Below are 18,733 nucleotides of genomic sequence, written 5' to 3' on the forward strand. Positions count from 1 at the left end.
CAAAATACATCATAATGATAAAAATGGGAGGTGATAAGGAGATTAAGGAGGTAATTAATGGGGGTTTAGCCTTATTTTCATAAAAAGTGAAAGCACGACTTCCTCTGATGTTCTTATTTTGCATAATACTATAATATATGTAACACATATTATAAGCATATCCATTATAAAAGCAAGCCATACAATGGTTATGGTCTCATTTTTACTTCCTGTCAAAATTAAGTCCTAACAAATGAGAAATTAAAGGGAGGAAAACAAAATTTCCCACTATTATCATTAAATTATCATTATTAAAGACAAGTAGCCTTTTTTTTTTAAGATTTGATTTATTTATTCATGAGAGACACAGAGAGAGAGGCAGAGACATGGGCAGAGGGAGAAGCAGGCTCCATGCAGGGAGTCTGATGTGGGACTCTATCCCAGGACACCGGGATCACAACCTGAGCTAAAGGCAGACACTCAACCACTGAACCACCCAGGTGCCCCAAAGACAGGCAGTCTAGTTAGTAAGTCTCCTTTGGTACTTGGAATTTAATGTTAGCTAAAATATGGAGATTAATGTTTTGGGGCTAAGTATCTTCATATTGTTGGGCAACCATCACCACCCTCCATCTCCAGAAATTTTTCATCTTCCAAAGTGGAATCCTATACCCGTTAAAAATAACTCCCTATCCTCTCTCCCTCCAGTCCCTGGCAACCACCAATTATTCTCTTCTTGCTTTTTAATGAGTGTATTCTTTTAAAGATGTTCTTTGGGGTAACACCTTTTACCTATCAGGGGGAATTCTGTTCTCAGGAGCTAATGAAGGCAAATAATCATTCATGATATTTTTGGTGAACCAGTAATGCTTTTGTTTCCAAAATAGTTAAGGTTTTATTTATTCACTTGGCCATTCATTCATTCTTTCAACAACAAATTGTTGCATCATGTCTTAGCCTGGATTTCCCTGAAAGCAGAGCCTGAGACAGGAGGTGTATTTGGGAAGTGATCCCAGGGTGGAGTGAGAAGCCAGGAGGCTGAAAAGAGACAGAGGGAAAGACAGCAGCACAAGGATGCATTGAAAAGTTGGCTAGCACTGTGGCTGGTTGCCCCAGCCCCCTGTACCTCTTGAGAAGCTTTCTGAAGTGGATCTCATAACTGTCCACACAGACCAAGAGTGGTCCCAGAGGCATTAACACCATGGCCTCTGGACTGTGTATTCTTGTGGGTCAAGTGGGTTCTTCTGGGATTCCACACTTTGGACTGGAGAAACACTGGGGCAGGAAGAGAGAGCTATATGGGTTGGGCCCAGTGAGGTACTGATAGATTATTCCTGCACCATGTAGATGAATGCTAGCACAGAACTGGGGGCAGAGGTAGTGGCTGGAGCAGGAGGTGAGAATAGGTGAGCTCCATATACACAGGCACTGAACTAGGCATTGGGCTGGAGCGACAACAATAAGCCAAAGAAGGCATGGGCCCTTCCTCCTTGGATGTACAGACACAGATGGGTGGGAGCAAACAGGAGCATCGGGGCAGCTGCAGAACTGTTATGGAACTGTTATGCTGGATACTCATGACTCTGGACGATTATGCATGAGCCATCCAACCACTTGGGTATAGTGGCTGGGCACTGTTCAAGACAGATGGGTGAACACATGGAGGAACAAGAGGGTATAGGTCCAGCCTCATGAATATGGTGAGGAAGGCCATCACAAACAAAAAGTTCCCACCGGGGATGCATGAGTGGCTCAGTCAGTTAAGCTTCTGCCTTCAGCTCAGGTCATGATCCCAGGGTCCTGGGACTGAGTCCCGCATTGGGCTCCCAGCGGAGATTCGACTTCTCCCTCTACCCCTCCCCTTTGCTGTGCTCTCTTGCACTCTCTCACTCTCTCCCCGCCCCCAAGTAAATAAATAAAATCTTTAAAAAAAAATAGTAATTCCCACCAAACAATGAGCTACCATTATAACAGCTGCTCTGAACAAGAAGTTCATCAGATTTCAAGAGGCATAACAGGGGTCTGGTAAAGTCAGTTGAATCAGGAAAGGTTGAATGCTTTCTTTATAGAAATGATATTTAATATGAGACCTGAACTATTATATAAGCATTAATTGGCTATTAAAGCTCCGATGCTTAGAATACCCTGTAAATGATTACCTTTTTTTTTTCAAACTGCTCACAGTCCAATTGTGGACATGTGATGATTATGTAATCAAAAACAGACTAACTAGAATTAGATATAATGGAAACACAGGGAATGAGTCCGAGGAAGCTGGTGACGTTTTGGCATGGGAGACAATATTTGGCATGGTCCTGAAGGATTTGAAGGTACCTTCCAGGTGAATCAGGTAGGATTCCATTAGAATGTGTTTCTCCAGTGGGTGGAGGAGATGGCAATGGAGTCATGAATCCTTAAAGAGAATTTCAAGTTTAGCTTTTACTTTTAGGATAATCTTTTTCAAGTTCGTTAAGCAAACCTGGATTATCTGTGTGACCCGTCTTACCACTGGGCACTGCTTTACAATTTTACATTTTCAAATGCGTTTGTAATCACAGGGTATCAAGAAAACAATGAATTATCTGTTGCCATGCAGGAATTCAGTATGTTGAGAGAGATTCTCATTTTAAGACAAGAAAAAAAATTACCACCTTTTCACATGAAATATCCTTATATCTAAATGTTGGACACTAATTTTTTTCAACATTGCCCACGGTAACAAAACCGAAACATATATTTTGCGACTTCTACTCTGCAGTGTCTTTGGGCGTCAGAGTCATTAACAAGACATCACTATCCGCATAACAGTCACACAGTTTCTCCATAGCTAGAAGGGTTTGAAGGAAAATTGCTTCTTGCAGTACTGACCTTGAAAACTGTAACATACAAGGCTGACCCAACAGGACAAGGGCCCAAAGAAGAACTCAGCAGGAGGGAAGTAGGGGTCTGGCCCCTGGCTTGAACTCATACCAGGAAAGCTAGCTCTGGAGCAGCATGGGAGTGGGGTGACATCCATCAGGACCTGGCCATGCTAGCTTGGTGCTCTGCTTTGGGAAACGTGGTGGAAGGCCACCTCCTCATGGCTCCAGCAACTACATTTCTTCAGCACTGTGTCATCCTACGGGGCTTAGGGCCATGATCTTTTGGTAAAGTTCAAAGTTGTAGCATGGCACATATTAGTAAATATTTGGTCTGACATCTCTTTAATGATTATTCTTTTTTTTCCTTTTAAAGATTTTATTTATGTATTCACGAGAGATGCAGAGAGGGGCAGAGACATCGGCTGAGGGAGAAGCAGATTGGGGAGCCCGCTGCAGAACTCGATCCCAGGACACTGGGATCACTCCCTGAGCCAAAGGCGACGCTCAACCAGAGTCACCCAGGTGCCCCTGTGCCCTTTGTTCTAACCTACTTGCCCTGGACCCAACCCTAGAGGGGATGAAAATACAGCTAGTAAGGGGAGGCATTGAAAGAGGAAAGACATTCACCTGCCCTAATGGTCCCTGTGCCCCGACTCCCAAGATTTCATTCTTAGCCTAAATCAAGCCTCAGGGAAGGGGGGAGGGTTGGAAATCAGAATTTTATGATTACACTAAACTGATTATTTTAATTACTAAAACAAGTGTTTCCTTAAAACCAAAGGTGACCTCAGGACACTTCACACCCAGAGAGACTGGGAGAGCTGCTCGAGACTTGATATAAGGATAGGGAAAGAATCAGCAGACTCAGTGAGTACAAAGGAGAGGCTGTGGCAGAGACAATTTTTCTTTGGGCCCTGCTGAGTGCCAAGCCTTCTGTGATTAGGCCACAAGGGAAATCTTTCAGAGAGATGCCTATCCATACCAGAAACACTTTGTTTTAACATATAAATAAATACTCATCCCCAATCTGTTGACCTAGCCAAATCCTCTGTGTGAGCACAGGTGGATGGATCCTCCTTAAACTAACCCACTAAATATCAGCTGTGAATTCAATTTTGATTTCCTTACTTGGACTGAACATTTTACAAACCTTGCAAACCAACTTGAATCTACCTATACAGGTATGTGATTTCTTTTGTCTTCTACAGTTGTCTCACCCACACCCATTTTTAGACACTTGCATTTATTGGGTCTTTTGAAAGCCTCCAATTTAGTGTTTCATAGAAACAGTTTTCTTTTTGGGTTCATATTTCATTGGTTTACGTAATATTTAATTAAATCATGTAATTCAGTAACAAGTACTATTGGCATAAACAGGTTTGGGAACACACCCAGCAGCCTCTTGGTAAACACACAGTTGAACCTGTAGGAGCAGAAGCACACAGGTGAGCTGGAGAGTAGCCTCTAGCTTGTGTGTCCCGGACGTGGATCTGTACATCTCAGAGACAGAATGGAGAAGCACAGGATTTTCTGGTGAGTTGGTAAGTAGAGGTCTATGGGTGAGCCATCCACTTTCAAGGGGCAACGCTGGAAGTGACCAGCACTAAAAAAGTTACCATTTAATGAATCCTGGCTATGTGCCTGTTGGGCCCCTGAGCATGTTATACACAGCTTATTTGGCTTTCACAGATACTATCTTCCTCTATTTTACAGTTGAGGAAAGTGGAGTTTTATGGACATTAAGTAATTTACTCTGAGTCAGTAAATGGAATAGTCGGCATATCTCTATGTGATGTGCAAATGAATCAGCTGGGGGATATGGTTTAAGATGCATATTTTGATGGAGTAGGTCTGGGGTGGGCCCGAGAGTCTGCATTTCTAACAAGTTCTCAGATACTGTTGACGCTGCTGGTCTGCAGTCCACGCTCTGGGTGCCGCAGTTCTACCCCAGAGATTCTGACTTACTTGTACTGAGATAGAACCAATTCATCATTGTTTCCTAAAAGCTTTCCAGGAAACTTTTATATACAGAGTAGAGGCGATGAGTAGCTTGGACCCCAGTGAGAGCAGGAGAGTTGGAGACATAGACTGATAGTTAATTTTGAATATCTCGGCCAAATTGAGTGTTTTAAAAAGACAAGAGTAATAAAATCTGAAACAATGTAAAAGTTTATAAAATCAAAGTGAAAAATCCCCATTCTCCACATAATATAAAGATTTTTTTAAATTGAATTAAGCTATCCTTGCACACATTTATGCGAGAGTTTTTTGACATTAATATGTCATCAGCTTCTTTCATCATCGGTACATGCAGAGCTATTTCATCCTGCATTGTATCCTCTAGCATGGGTAAACTAGACTTCATCTCACTGATCTCTCACAGGTGTTAGGTCAATTCTAATTTTTCAGGTTTTTTTTTTAAGATTTTATTTATTTATTTGAGAGAGAGAGAGAGAAAGAGAGAGCATGAGCAGCGAGGAGGGGCAGAGGGAAAGGGAGAAGCAGACTCCCTTCTGAGCAGGGAACCCAACTGCAGGAGGGCTCAGTTCCAGGACCCCGGGATGATGACCTGAGCTGAAGGCAGATGCTTAATCAACTGAGTCACTCAGGTGCCCCTAATTTTTCAGCTTTATAGATGACACTTTGGGCACAAATCCATGGGTATGTGTGCAGATTGTTTTGTGGGATGGACTTCTAGATGTGGAATTATTGGGTTATTTTAAATATTTATTCTCAAATAGACCTCCCCAAAGCTCATCACATTACATTCCCCTGTGTAGAAATGCCTTTTCCCCACCACCTTGCAACTACTGAGCATGATCAATCTTTTCAGTATTAACCAATCTAATGTCTGAAAAATGGCTCTCAATAATGCTTTAGTCTATATGTCATGATGAATACACGAGGATGAGTGTCTGTTAATATATTTATCAGACTTAAGTATTCTCTTTGGATTTACCCCTTTAACTCTTTGGTTGCTTACCTTTTTATATGAATCTTTTGTCTACTATTTATGCTATAATTTTCTTTCATGACTTGCAAGATTTATTTTTGTTTAAGAAAGATTTCCTCATCCCAAGATTATAAAAGAGATCTCTGTTTTTTCCATCTACTTACTTGGATAGATTTGTCATTCATTAATCCATCTGGTCATTGGTCAATATGAAAAATATGTATTTTACTTACAACTTGAAGTACATACAACTCTTACTTGGTTTCTTTTACTTCCAAAATACCATTCTCAGCACTCTTTGTGGAGCATTGTCACTCCTGGATTTGAAATACCCCCGGATCATGTAATCTATCCCACACATGCAACCTGGTCTCCTCCTTAACATCTCTTTCTTTTTCTCTGTGATTACCCAAAGATGTTATAATTTCTGCAGCTTTATATAGGACGCTTAGAAAGACAAATCTTTTCTTGTTATTTTAGTTTTTCTTCTTTTTTAAAATAAATTTCTTCTCTACTTTTTCCAGAGGAATTTGGAATTCCCACATCATTTTCTAAAGCAAAGCCTATTTGGATTTTTTTTTTAAACTGAAATTGCCTTTTAATACACTAATGTGGATTTATATGGTATTTTTAGAGTACTTAATGTCTCACACAGAAACAAGGTATGTCTATCCTTTGATGTACATATATCAATACATTATATATATATATATATATAGTATTTTCTTCACAAAAATAGCTCTTGCAATTTTTCGTTCAGTTTATTCCTGGGTGAACTATGTTTATGGTGACTTCCCTTTCCAAATCATCATTATAATTACTGACAATATAGGACAACTACTGATTTAAATATATTTATATCCTAAAAACAAATAAAAAAATACACTTATGTCCTAATTATCCATCTTAACTAGCCTCATAAAACTTAAAAATTTAATCGACTGTCTTTAGAGCTATGGAGATTTGATTTTACCAGATCATTTGTTAGTTTATTTTTAAGTATGCAAGAGAAAAAAAATTAGAAATGTAGAAAAAAATCACCCCAACAATTGAGGACAGCTATTATCATTTTACTTGTATCAATTTTCATTCTTTTTATTTGCATAGCTTCTGCCACATAATTATAATTACACAGTTTAATGAACTGGTGTACTTTCTAAAAGAATAAGTGTGTTCAATATGCCAAAACTGTTTTGCTGGCAGTTTGTTTTCTAAAGAACCACGTGCTTTTCACTAATGGGCAGAAATGCTAATGTAACTTCTGCTACTGAGATTATTGAGTTCAGTTCCTTCTTTCGCTGCCAGCCTGGCTTGCTGGCATTTATACTAGCCAATTATAGTTCAGCGTCATGGAGCCCTCTGTCCCTTGCACCACACATAGCTGCTGACCTCACCATACACTCAGCCACTCCATTTCAGGCCTCTGCTGGATTCCCTCTTACTATGGATTTATAATTCCATTTGAAAAGCTGACTAGGTCATGACATAATCAAGGATTTCTAAAGAATTTGTTCAAGAACTATTTCTCACATAGCTCTTATTGACATAAACATATATGTGGTTTGGCTTCGGATGGCTTGATTTGTTTCTCCTTCTGTATTACTTTAAATTTGATTTCCTCACTTGTGCATTTTGTGACCTATAGGGATTGCTCATTTATTCCCTCAGCTTTCTGCTCATTCCCCTTAACAGCGAGGATTTCCTTGTCCTAATTATATAAAATAGGAATCCTCACTTTCATCCCCCTGGTCAGATTCATCCTTAACATATACAGGGCTGGAGCGAGAGTGTGAAGGGAGGTCCAAGTATTTTAAAAGCCCAGCAGGGCTTCATGTACACACATGTGATCCCCCTTCCCCGCCCAACCACCAGTCAGCTTACTCCAGCTCTTTCCACACTCCCTCCCCAAAAGCCACCTTGGACATCCTTGGGCCTGTAGGTGCACGCACTTGATTTTTTTCTTATACAATGATTATGTGTTTCTTGGACATGTTACTTTTTGTGGCTTAAAAAAACCCCAACTATATCTCTTTCTCCTTATTTTATCTAGTTAATTGTTGCTTATCTAGTTAATTTAGTAGAGATTTCTAGCCACCTTCCAATAACTCTTTGTCCTTCTGTTCTACCCTTTCTTTTCCAAGTAAAGATTACCTTTTTCAATTCTCTTGGTCACTGAACCAAGTTCTGGCTAATGGAATGGCAGAAGTTGGGTGTGGGAGTTCTAAGAAGTCTCCTTCCTAGGGGCACCTGGGTGACTCAGTCCCTTAAGGAACCAGCTCTTGGTTTTGGCTCAGGTCATGATCTCAGAGTCATGAGATGGAACCCCACATTTGGCTCTGTATTCAGCATGGAGTCCCCTTGAAAATTCTCTCTCCCTCTGACCCTCCACCTACTTGTACTCTCTCTACAATAAATAAATACAATCTTAAAAAAAAAACCAACACAAAAGAAGTCTCCTTTCTAGGACGGAAAGAACACAACGTACCTTTCATTTTGAAAAGGATGTCCTTATTCAGGGTAAAGGATTAGCTTCTTCTTTGTTTTCTCCTATGGTTACTATTCTAGTTAGGTATCCTAAGTCTTTTTGAACTAATCTTAATTTATGTGTCTCTAGAAAACTATCTGAAAAATTATATGGATTTTTAAGTTTATTGACTATTGTATGGTTTACAAGTTGTTTTATTCCCTACTTAATTTATAACTATCAACTATTTTATTCCTAATGTCACTTATACATTATCTCTCTTTTTTGGTGTGATTGTTTGCCAGCATAGATTTAGTAATTTTACTTCTCTTTTCAATTTTTAAAAGATATTTATTTACCTATTTTAAGTAGGCTGTATGCCCAACCCCAAGATCAAGAGCTGCATGTCCTACTGACTGAACAGTCAAGTGCCCCTCATTTTTTCTTTTCCTTTTTTTTAAAGATTTTATTTATGAGACACACACACACACACACACACACACACAGTGGCAGAGACACAGGCAGAGGGAGAAGCAGGCTCCATGCAGGAAGCCCTATGTGGGACTCGATCCTGGAACTCCAGGATCACGCCCCAGGACGAAAGCAGGTGCTAAACCACTGAGCCACCCAGGGATCCCTCAACTTTTCATTTTTAATTGCTATTCACTTTTTCTTTAGATTTCTCTCATTTGAATGGTTTGTGCCTTTATCTGCATTGTTTCCTTCCTACATTATCTTTTTTCTTTGATTTTCTTTGTTATTTTTTGGTTTCTTGAGTTTTGTGCTAGATTCATTTATTTTCTGTTTTCCTTATTTTCTAATATATACACTTACAAGCCATACATTTTCCTTTAAGCATAATTTGGTTACATGAAATACAGATGTAGGACACTTAGCAAGTTCTGGCACATGTAGGCATGACTTTTTAAAAGTATGCTTTCATGTGTCACATAAAAAGTCTTTAAAATTAAAAGAACTGCTTAAATTATTATCTTGACTAAATATTTTCCTAGTCATATTTCTATATATATTTACATTTCCTATAACCAAGTTAAAGAAAAAAATCCTTTCAAAATATTTATTTTGTATCCTTTTTAAAATTAAAGGCTTCTTTTCTTTTAAAGCAGTTTTAGTTAGGTTCATAACAACACTGAGAGGAAGTTACAGAGATTTTTCTTTATGTCCCCTGCCCTCACATATGCCTACCTTTTTTTATCAACATCCCCCAGCAGAGTGGTGCATTTGCTACAATTGATAGACCTACACTGACAAATGGTAAGCACTAGAAGTTCGTAGTTTACATTAGGGTCCATTCCTAGTGTCCTTTTTATGGGGTATTATTTTTTTCTACAGAATATTTGTTTTTTTTTATTATTTCTTTTTAATCTTGGTTGCTTTTTAGAGTTACCCAGGAAGCTCGATATCTGATACCAAGGCTTCAACCCAAATTATATCAGAATCTTTAAGCATTAGATCCAGACATTGTGCATTTTAAAGCTCCCCTGGTGTTGGGGCACCTGGGTGGCTCAGTTGGTTAAGCGCTTGACTCTTGGTTTCAGCTAAGGTTGTGATCTCAGGGTCTCAAGATCAAGTCCTACATCCAGCTCTGCACTCAGTGTGGAGTCTTGCTTGAGATCCTCTTCCTCTCCCATTGCCCCTCCTCTCTCCCCACCCTTCTCAAATAAATAAATAAATAAATAAATAAATAAATCTTAAAAAAAAAAAAAGCTCCTCATGTAGTTCCCAATACAGTCAACGCTGAGATTCACATTAATCTTCACTTTTGGTCCCATCTTGACTATTTATAAGCTACAGCCATTCAGGACTACTAAAAGTTTAATAAAAATGAATGGATATAACTGTAATGTGGAAATTTTAATACTTTGTGTGACACTCTGGCAATATTTGATGATTGACATTGGAAATCCGTAACATGTAATTGAACATTACTCTAAATGAGTATTAATAAGTGAGTTGCCTCAGCAATTTGGTGGACTTATCATAGGGACAATAAATTTAAAGGGTAGATAGATTTTCAGACTAGTTCAGGAAAGCTTATAGGACCTACAATGTAGCCGAAACAGTTATTTGAACAGAAATGTATTAGGCACAATTGAATTAAAGACTGTTTCCTTGAAGACTGATGATCAAGTAAAATCAGTTCTAATTAGAAAACAAAGAGACAGTAGGATTTCCCAAGGTACTATGCTATTTAATTATTTTCCTAGTCTTTGAAAAGGGCATCTTTATTGTTGTACAAGCAGAATGGTTATCTATAGCTGAGAAATTGAGGATTTCAAGTCCAGCTTGATATCCACCGTTTAGGTGAATTTGGGCAGAAGAGTATAAACTCTCTGAGCCCTAGTATTTTTAAATGCAAAATGAGGACAATATCTTGAAGGACTCTTTTGGAGGTGAAATGGCATCTAGAAGGTGCTGGGTAGATGTTTTCTATGACACTGCTAGCCCTGCTTATTTAACATTATATTAAGCCCAAGGCATCATCTTTTTTCTCTGCCATAGTGATATCTCCAGGACTATTCACTAGCCGTGATGAATTAATTGTATAACCAAGAACGAAGAAAGAAATGCTGTGGTAGTTGGTGTTGATCTCAATATCAGCTAGGGTTACTTTTTTAGCTGACCCTGGAGAAGGAGGCATTGCACAACATGACTTTCATCTGTGCAGGCTCTTTAAATGTGAAAAGTCAAATTACACTCCTCTGTGAGCTCTTGTGCTTTATTTATTTTTTGTAAAACTTTGTATAAATCTTATAAGGCATATAGACATGCATTTCTTTCTCTGATTATTTTTCTGGCCAGTTTGGCTTCTTGGTTAAAATACACCTAAAGTAGCTCCCGCCCCCCCAACTTTTGTGTTGCCATGAAAAGGAGTCATTCTGTCAGTAGAAAACTTATAGGGGTGCCTGGATGGCTCAGTTGGTTAAGCCTTTGCCTTCAGCTCAGGTCATGATCTCAGGGTTCTGGGATTGATCTGCGTCAGCCTTGTCAGGCTCCCCACTCAGCTGGGAATCTTCTCCCTATCCTTCTGCCCTTCTCCCTTGCTTATGCTATCTCCCTCAAATAAATAAATAAATAAATAAATAAATAAATAAATAAATAAATAAATAAATAAAATCTTTTTTAAAAATGAAACTTATATACCAGCAATGTAGTCCTAAGACTATAAAGCTGGATAGATTTCAGGAAAATTGATTCCATCCCAGAGCCATTTGTAGATGTTCCTCTAAATTAAAAGCAGAATAAGGTAGAAAGGAACTGTTAATTTGTATTTGTACCTGAGATTTATAAGAGAAACAGAGAGTTAGAGCACTTCTTAGGGACTGAATTATGGTTATTCTAATATTGGGTTGCAGTTTGATTGTGGAATGCAATGCTCACGTACAAACCTGGTGCCAATTTACATAGCTAATGAGCTTTACTGACCTGATTGAATAGTTGTGACAGAGTCTGTACGGAAAAGCCTAAAATATTTACCCTTTGGTCCTTCGCAGAAATAGTTTGCTGGTCTGGAAAATCATCAGTAAAGCTTGGAGAAAAAAAGGCTAAGATTACTGAGAGCCTAAAATGTCTCAGCACTGCCACAGAGCTTTGCTCACTCAGCATTTCATTTAGTCCCAACTAGTGAGCAGGATCAGAGGTATTTTCCCTTTCACAGAGGAAAAAATATTGGTTCTCAAGACAAGTCAAAGTCTGCATGGCTAGAGAATGTGAGGCTTGAATTACAGTCCAAGTTAGCCTGACCTCAAAGTTCCTTTATTTCTTGCAACAATATTTCTTCCCTCTGGATATGCAATGTCAAAAAAAGGAGTTCAAGTTCTGAATTTATGTACAACAAGGTATGGCCCAAGGTCAAGAACACTAATAGCAACATTCAAGTGAAGGGAGCCATGAAGAATGGAAGGCAGGGTCCTGGACTCATGTTATAAATGATACTGGAATCTTAGTGAAGCAGCAAGCAATCATTAGAATGTGTCTTCAAAAAGCCTGAGGCTTGGGCTGTGAAGCAGGGGAGACAACATTTAGAGCTCTCCTGGGATGCTTCAGCTTCTAATCAGACTGGTCATCAGTGTGACCAGACATATGAGGAATTAAATTCTAATCACTGCATAAAATTCTGTTTTGATCATAGCTAAATATTTTCCAATCATCTTTCTTATTTCCCTATCACATAACAAAAACCAGCTGGGGAATATAGAAATGTCTTATCAATGGCAATGACGCCACTGCTGAGACAGGGCAGCTGCCCAGTCTTGGCCTCAGCGGGGACCTGGACTTTAGTACAGTCATTTTAAATCCAAGGTCTGAAACTGAACGTTGCAGTCCAAGGAACAATATTTTCATCAGTTCACCTAGTTCTGATCAGGACTTAAAGGGCAGATTCATATCAATAAAAGTCAACTGAGTATCACCAGTTGATAGCAGAATGGAAGAGAATGCTCATGCCTATTGATCATGACCCATATCCTCTGGATCCTCTGGATGCTATCCCTATTTTGCATCCTTCTTCATTGCACGTAGACCTCCATACGTCTGTAACATGTTCATTACTGGTTAGTGTTCTGAAATGCTCTAAATAAGGACCCTGCAGTCACATCCAGGGTTGATGGTCTGGTTTCCTCACTTTCAAGCCCTATGACCTGGACAGGTTACTGCCTAAATCTCTTTCTTTCTCTGTTTCATACTTAAACTGAGAATAATAATAGTAACATAGTTAAAATGAAGCTAAAATGCAAAGGTACCTGAAAACAATAAACAGAAAGCCTGGTAGAGAGTATACATCTTAAAATATTTACTTAATTTATTTGCCTATGTATTTGTTTTTTAAAGGAGGACCCTCTTCCTCCCACTTTAGCTTTATCTGATGATGACTATTTTCTATAACATTAATTCTTATCAATCTTTGAAATTGTAGCTAAATTTTCTTGAACTTGTCTCTCAAAATTAGAGAGTGTGTCCTATGTGTCTGGAGGAATATCATGCTTACCTTCCATCCAGATAAAGAATACCATTGAGGGGCGGTCGTTCTGTGCACATTATCTCTCACAGTTCCACCAAATGGCTGCTATGCTTGCAATTCCTCATGAATGGAAACCAAGGTCAGTGGTTAGAGGCTATATATGAGAATATTAACTTTTGGGGGTTGGGATTATTATTTTCTTTTTACCATTTTCCATATTTTTCTGTATTTCTGAATATTTCATCATGAGCATATAAATAAATATATATACACACACGTGTGTGTGTGTGTGTGTGATCAGAAAAATAAAAATCTATTTATAATTTAAAAATAAGAAATTTTCCCAGGTTGCAACCAGTAAGTGGGGTAAGTCAGTGTTAAACCTACCCCTCCTAGGGCAGCCCGGGTGGTGCAGCAGTTTAGTGCTGCTTTCAGCCCAGGGCGTGATCCTGGAGACCTGGGATCAAGTCCCACATTGGGCTCCCTGCGGGGAGCCTGCTTCTCCCTCTGCCTGTCTCTGCCTCTCTCTGTCTCTCATGAATAAATAAAAAATAAAAACAAACAAAAAAACCTACCCCTCCTGGTGATGAAGCCCACGTTCATTCTTTCTCTCATGAATTCAACAAGTATTTATTGGTTGTCTCCAATGCTCTGTGCCAGGCACTGTCCTAGGAGCAGGAGAAAAAAAATGAATAAAACAGGCAAAAGTCTCTGCCTTCCCAGGGAGAATGCAGGAGAGAAAAAGATAACAAGCAATAAACAAATGTGAATCACATACCAGATGGTAGTCAATGCTACGTAGAAAAAGAAAACAGAAGAAAAAGGGATAAGGAAGTACAGGGTAGGGTAGGGTTCAACCAGGCATATGACCGAGAGTTGACTGCACCAAGTAATCTAGTTTGTTTAACATGGAATGTCAGCCAAATTAGTAGTTTGTATTGTACCAAAATGTTTGCATGCTGTCATGCAAGGAACAAAAAGTATGATACTCAACATTTCCCCCATTCATCTGCAATGAGCTTAAGAATCCTTTTGAAGAATCTGGTAGATTCTGAACATATTTTAAATAAACTAGTCATGTGTGTACTACCCAAATCTTCTTTTGGCTTCCCTTGTATTACAAATGAAATAAAAATGCCAATGTTGAAATAATGGTCCACCCGGTCGGTAGAGGAATTGACTGTCACATTCAATAGAGAACCTAAATTATGAATTAATGTATATTAAGGGCCATACCAAGAAACCAGTTATGGAAAAATTTAGGTAGGCACATTCAAAAGTCTAGGCACTTTTTCTAAGTCTCCCATGCAACTGATGAAGCACCTGTTCTTTATCACTGATGATTACTTTTTAGTTTATACAAAATAATATATGGGGGACAAAAGTTAATGAATAAAAAAAAAGACCAAATGTGATTTACTTATAGAACAGGCATCACAGAAAATGAACATCATATTGACCCACAGCACAAAGTGCAGATGAAAGGTTCACGATGGAATATGCTGGTATGCATTATTTTCAAAACTATATTTGCACATACATGCTGAATCTGCTTCTATAGCTATGTAATCTATAAAACTCTTCCATACATGCACAGTCCTGTGATTTTTACATGCTGACTATGGCTTGTCTTTCTGCCTCCAAAACAAAACAGTCCAAGTAATATCCAAACTATTTTAAATTGTCCACAGAAACCAAGTATTAATGTGATTGGCATTTGTGGAATGCAGTAACAATGTGACAGTAAGCATGTGACATGATAAAAATACCAATGTGTGCTTGAGAGATGATAAAGTTTATGGAAAAAAGTGTTCAATGGATTTGCTTAATCTTTAATGGGCATCAAACACCAAACAAAGCCAATGTCACCTGGAAGGTTGGGTCTGATAAGCTAACCTTCAAAGTACAAATTTTAGCCTCAAGAGTGTCATTAAAGAGTCAGACAAAAAACACCAGATATTTTACTTGTCTACACAAAATTACATGCATTAAGAAATATTTCATCTTGGTAAAAGTGATTTCAGCTTCTTAGTAAGAAAAACAATTTTTTTTTTGGTAGCAAATATCACTTGTCCCTCCCCACACACATAACCAAGAGGGGTGGGAATGGAGATGTCCTGACCTATAAATTGTTTAACAATCTTCTCTACTTTCTTCAGTATTTAAATTTCTTGAATCTTCAAACTGAAATATCCATAAGTACTTCCTTTATTTTAGTAACTTTCTATTCTTCTACTGCCCAGACATCTGAGACGAAGCCTATATTTTCTAGGCTTCAAACGGATGCTATTGAGGACTATCCCATGGTAATAAAATGGACACCCTAGATCCTTTCCAAGATGCTCCACATTTTCCCCTAACTAAACGAATAGTCTTGTTCTGGAGCTTAAGATCCAGAGGGCAGAAGCCTTTCTGAAGAGATGATGTTTGAACTGAGCAATGAATGACCAGAAGGAGCTGTGCATCACACAGTTTTCCAAGTAGAGGGAGCAGCAATCCCTCCACCAGCAGGTGGCTAGCTCTGTGGAGGACTGTCAGAGAGGCAGCCAGTCCTAATGACCCTCCTTCCAAGGGAAACTCATGCCAAATCGTGTGTGTATAGGGTGCCCCTCTACCACCCACCTCAGCCCTGCCAGCTCTCTTCCATATTCTTTTCCCTTGTTCAGTCTGGGGTGGATCTGATCTATTTAAACAGAGGAAAGGGGAGGCAAGACTCCCTTCCTGTCCAGAATTTGGGGAGAGGAGAACACCTGGTCATCTTATACTGTCATAACAAATGGTGGTAGAGGTGGGTAGGTTAGGGAGCAGAACTTTCAGTTCTCAAATTGGTGCATCTCCATCAACCCTGGGGGGAGGTGGCTGAGTCCAGCTGCTGGGTGTGGTAGTGACTTTTCCCAGTTTCTTTGGGCCTCAGCAAAATTGCCTACAATGGGAAAAGGCATCTACCTGATACCCTATTACTCTGGTACAATAGCCATCATTTGAGGAGTCTTGGGAGGTGAGATCTGGAGTGTGAGGAGGATCTGGAGTGTGAGGAGTGTGAGCCACTCAAGCCATGAAAAGTAGATAACTTTCCAGTACAACTTTCCAGCTGCAACCATTCACGTGACTGAAGCTGGGAGTGAACTTGGGACATGAGCTCGGGATTCCACCCTTGCTCTTGTAGAAATGAGCAGAACTATCCACAAATGGCAGCTGAAAATGTTCAAAGTCTAGATGAAGCTTTTGCTATTTGGAAGTGAGCCAAACTCAGTAAATGACTTTGCACCTGTTTATCTGAAGACTCTTAAAATGATAATCCTAAAAGAGCAGAAATATTTATACACTTGAATAAATCAGGGTTCATAAGTGGAATAAAAGAACCAAATTTTTGAGTTTTAGGACACACATTGGTCAGGAGTTGGTCAAGATTTCATTTTTTTCCCCCTTCAAGCCAGCTAAACAGGCTTCACTTTTCTTTTGCCTCAGTTATGAAGGATCTCAGATAATTCATTAGCATAATTCCATACAACTGGAGGCTTACTAGATAGTGATCTCAGCTGGAGGTTTGAATATTTATTGATTTGTTTATTTTTTTTAAAGATTTTATTTATTTATTCATGAGAGACACAGAGAGAGAGGCAGAGACACAGACAGAGGGAGAAGCAGGCTCCTCACAGGGAACCTGATGTGGGACTCTATCCCTGACCCGGGATCATGCCCTCAGCAGAAGGCAGATGCCCAACCGCTGAGCGAACCAGGCATCCCTGGAGGTTTGAGTATTTAAAAACATTGTGCATAGGGTGCCTGGGTTAAGTGGGCTAAGCTGTGGACTCTTGATTTCAGCTTGGGTCATGATCTCAGGGTCCTAGGATTGAGCCCACCCCTACCCCTCTATGTCTCCTGTCAGGCTCCGTGCTCAATGGGGAGTCGGCTTGAGAATTCTCTCTCCCTCTCCCTGCTCGTGTGCTCTCTCTCTCTCTCTCCCTCCCTCTCTCTCTCTCTAAAATAAATACACATTTTTAAAAAACTAAAAAAATAAAAACACTGTGCAGAGCATACTCAGACCTGTCCCTGCATTCAGTTCTAAGGAGCTGACCAGACTGAGTATATCCCTTACTAACAGACACCAGAGGAACCCTCTGAATGTGTGCCTTTCCTCTCTAGCAAACAAAATTTTCAGTTAAGAGCTGAGCTGTACAGCTGGACAAGGGCAAGACATTCCCAAGCCTTATCACTGTGAATTTATAGAATATTACAGATTGAGAACCAAAATTATTTTCTCACAGCTGGCATGAAACTAAGGCATCTTCATTTGTTGCAAATAGCCTGCCAATGCTAAGAAAAGAATTCATTTCATCAGTCACTTAGATTACTGATGGAGTGGACTCCAATTTAAGCTGTTTAAACCAACTATACTAAAATTAACCAAATAGCCATGTTACTTTAAAAGTTGCCCATAGTAGGCAATTAATAAACACATACTGAATGGAAGAACAGAGCTGTCAACACTGTGTCTATACGGTGAGCAGGGCAATGTTAGGAGAAGACCATAAGGGCTGTTGGACTTGATGCTTATGACTGAGGATCTACTACAACAACTCTGTGACACGGTGTCCATTCAGCCCCTCTGTCCAGAAACCCAAGAGTGATTCTGAATTCCTGCTGCCTACCTGCATCTCCACAGCCTGTCAGTAAGTTCAGCCTCAGGTCACAGCTCAGATGTCATCTTCTTAGAGATGCCCTCTCTGGCCACAACAGTCATTACTCAGTGGCTCTCTATGAAGTGACCACGCATCCTTTCCTTTATAGAGTGTATCGCAACCTGACATAATAATCTTTGTTGATTTGCTTACTCTCTCCCTCTAGCAGAGCCAGTGACGTCATCCATCTTTCTGCTATAGCCCAGAACTTACTCATTGTTCAACTAATAACCGTTGAGTAAATGAAGTGAATGTTACTTTTCTTCTGACATTTTCTTCTATTTGGATTGTAATCAAATAAATAAATAAATAAACCACAGAAGTGCAACATGTGACAGTTGATAGGGAAGTGGGTCATCTATTCCTATTTCTTCACTTTGGGATGGACGAGTGGGTGCTGGGGCTCCAAGCTGACCTGCCCAACATCGCATAGCTTTTCGAGGGCAGAGTCCAGAATAAAGTCACATCTCATGATTCAAGCTGGCACCCTCTCTACAAAAACTGTGGACAGGGCCAGGCTCCAAAGCAATTGGAATTTGTGGCCAAGTGAATAGTGGAAAGGAATGTATGATGAAGAGTGGAAGGAAAGACTGGAAAGAAAATATTATAAGACCTCTTAAAATAATAGGGATAGGTAAAAAGATCTCACAATAACAAATAAAGGAAAATATATGTGTGGGAAGAGTAGTCATTGTTATCAGCACTGGGAAAAATTAGTATAATCTGCTGCCTTCTATCCCAGGGGCTCCTTGATGGGAGATGTGTATGGGAATTGGGTGCTGGCTTCTCTGTAGGGCAGCATTGATGTGGAGG

General features: G+C 39.5%; 1 protein-coding gene across 2 annotated transcripts in view; it reads right to left on the minus strand.

Moving 5' to 3' along the window:
- KLHL31 (kelch like family member 31) overlaps positions 1-18,733 on the minus strand; it is a 140,820-nt gene that overhangs the window by 32,536 nt on the left and 89,551 nt on the right. Inside the window, exon 3 of one of the 2 annotated variants that reach the window (XM_055330818.1) lies at positions 13,814-13,906. The exons of the other annotated variant lie outside the window; for it this stretch is intronic. The gene's annotated coding sequence lies outside the window, so the exon portion shown is untranslated. The remainder of the gene's footprint in view (positions 1-13,813; positions 13,907-18,733) is intronic. 2 annotated transcript variants of the gene reach the window in all.

This window comes from Nyctereutes procyonoides, unplaced genomic scaffold, assembly GCF_905146905.1.
Source record: "Nyctereutes procyonoides isolate TBG_1078 unplaced genomic scaffold, NYPRO_anot_genome, whole genome shotgun sequence".
Taxonomy (NCBI): Eukaryota; Metazoa; Chordata; class Mammalia; order Carnivora; family Canidae; genus Nyctereutes; species Nyctereutes procyonoides.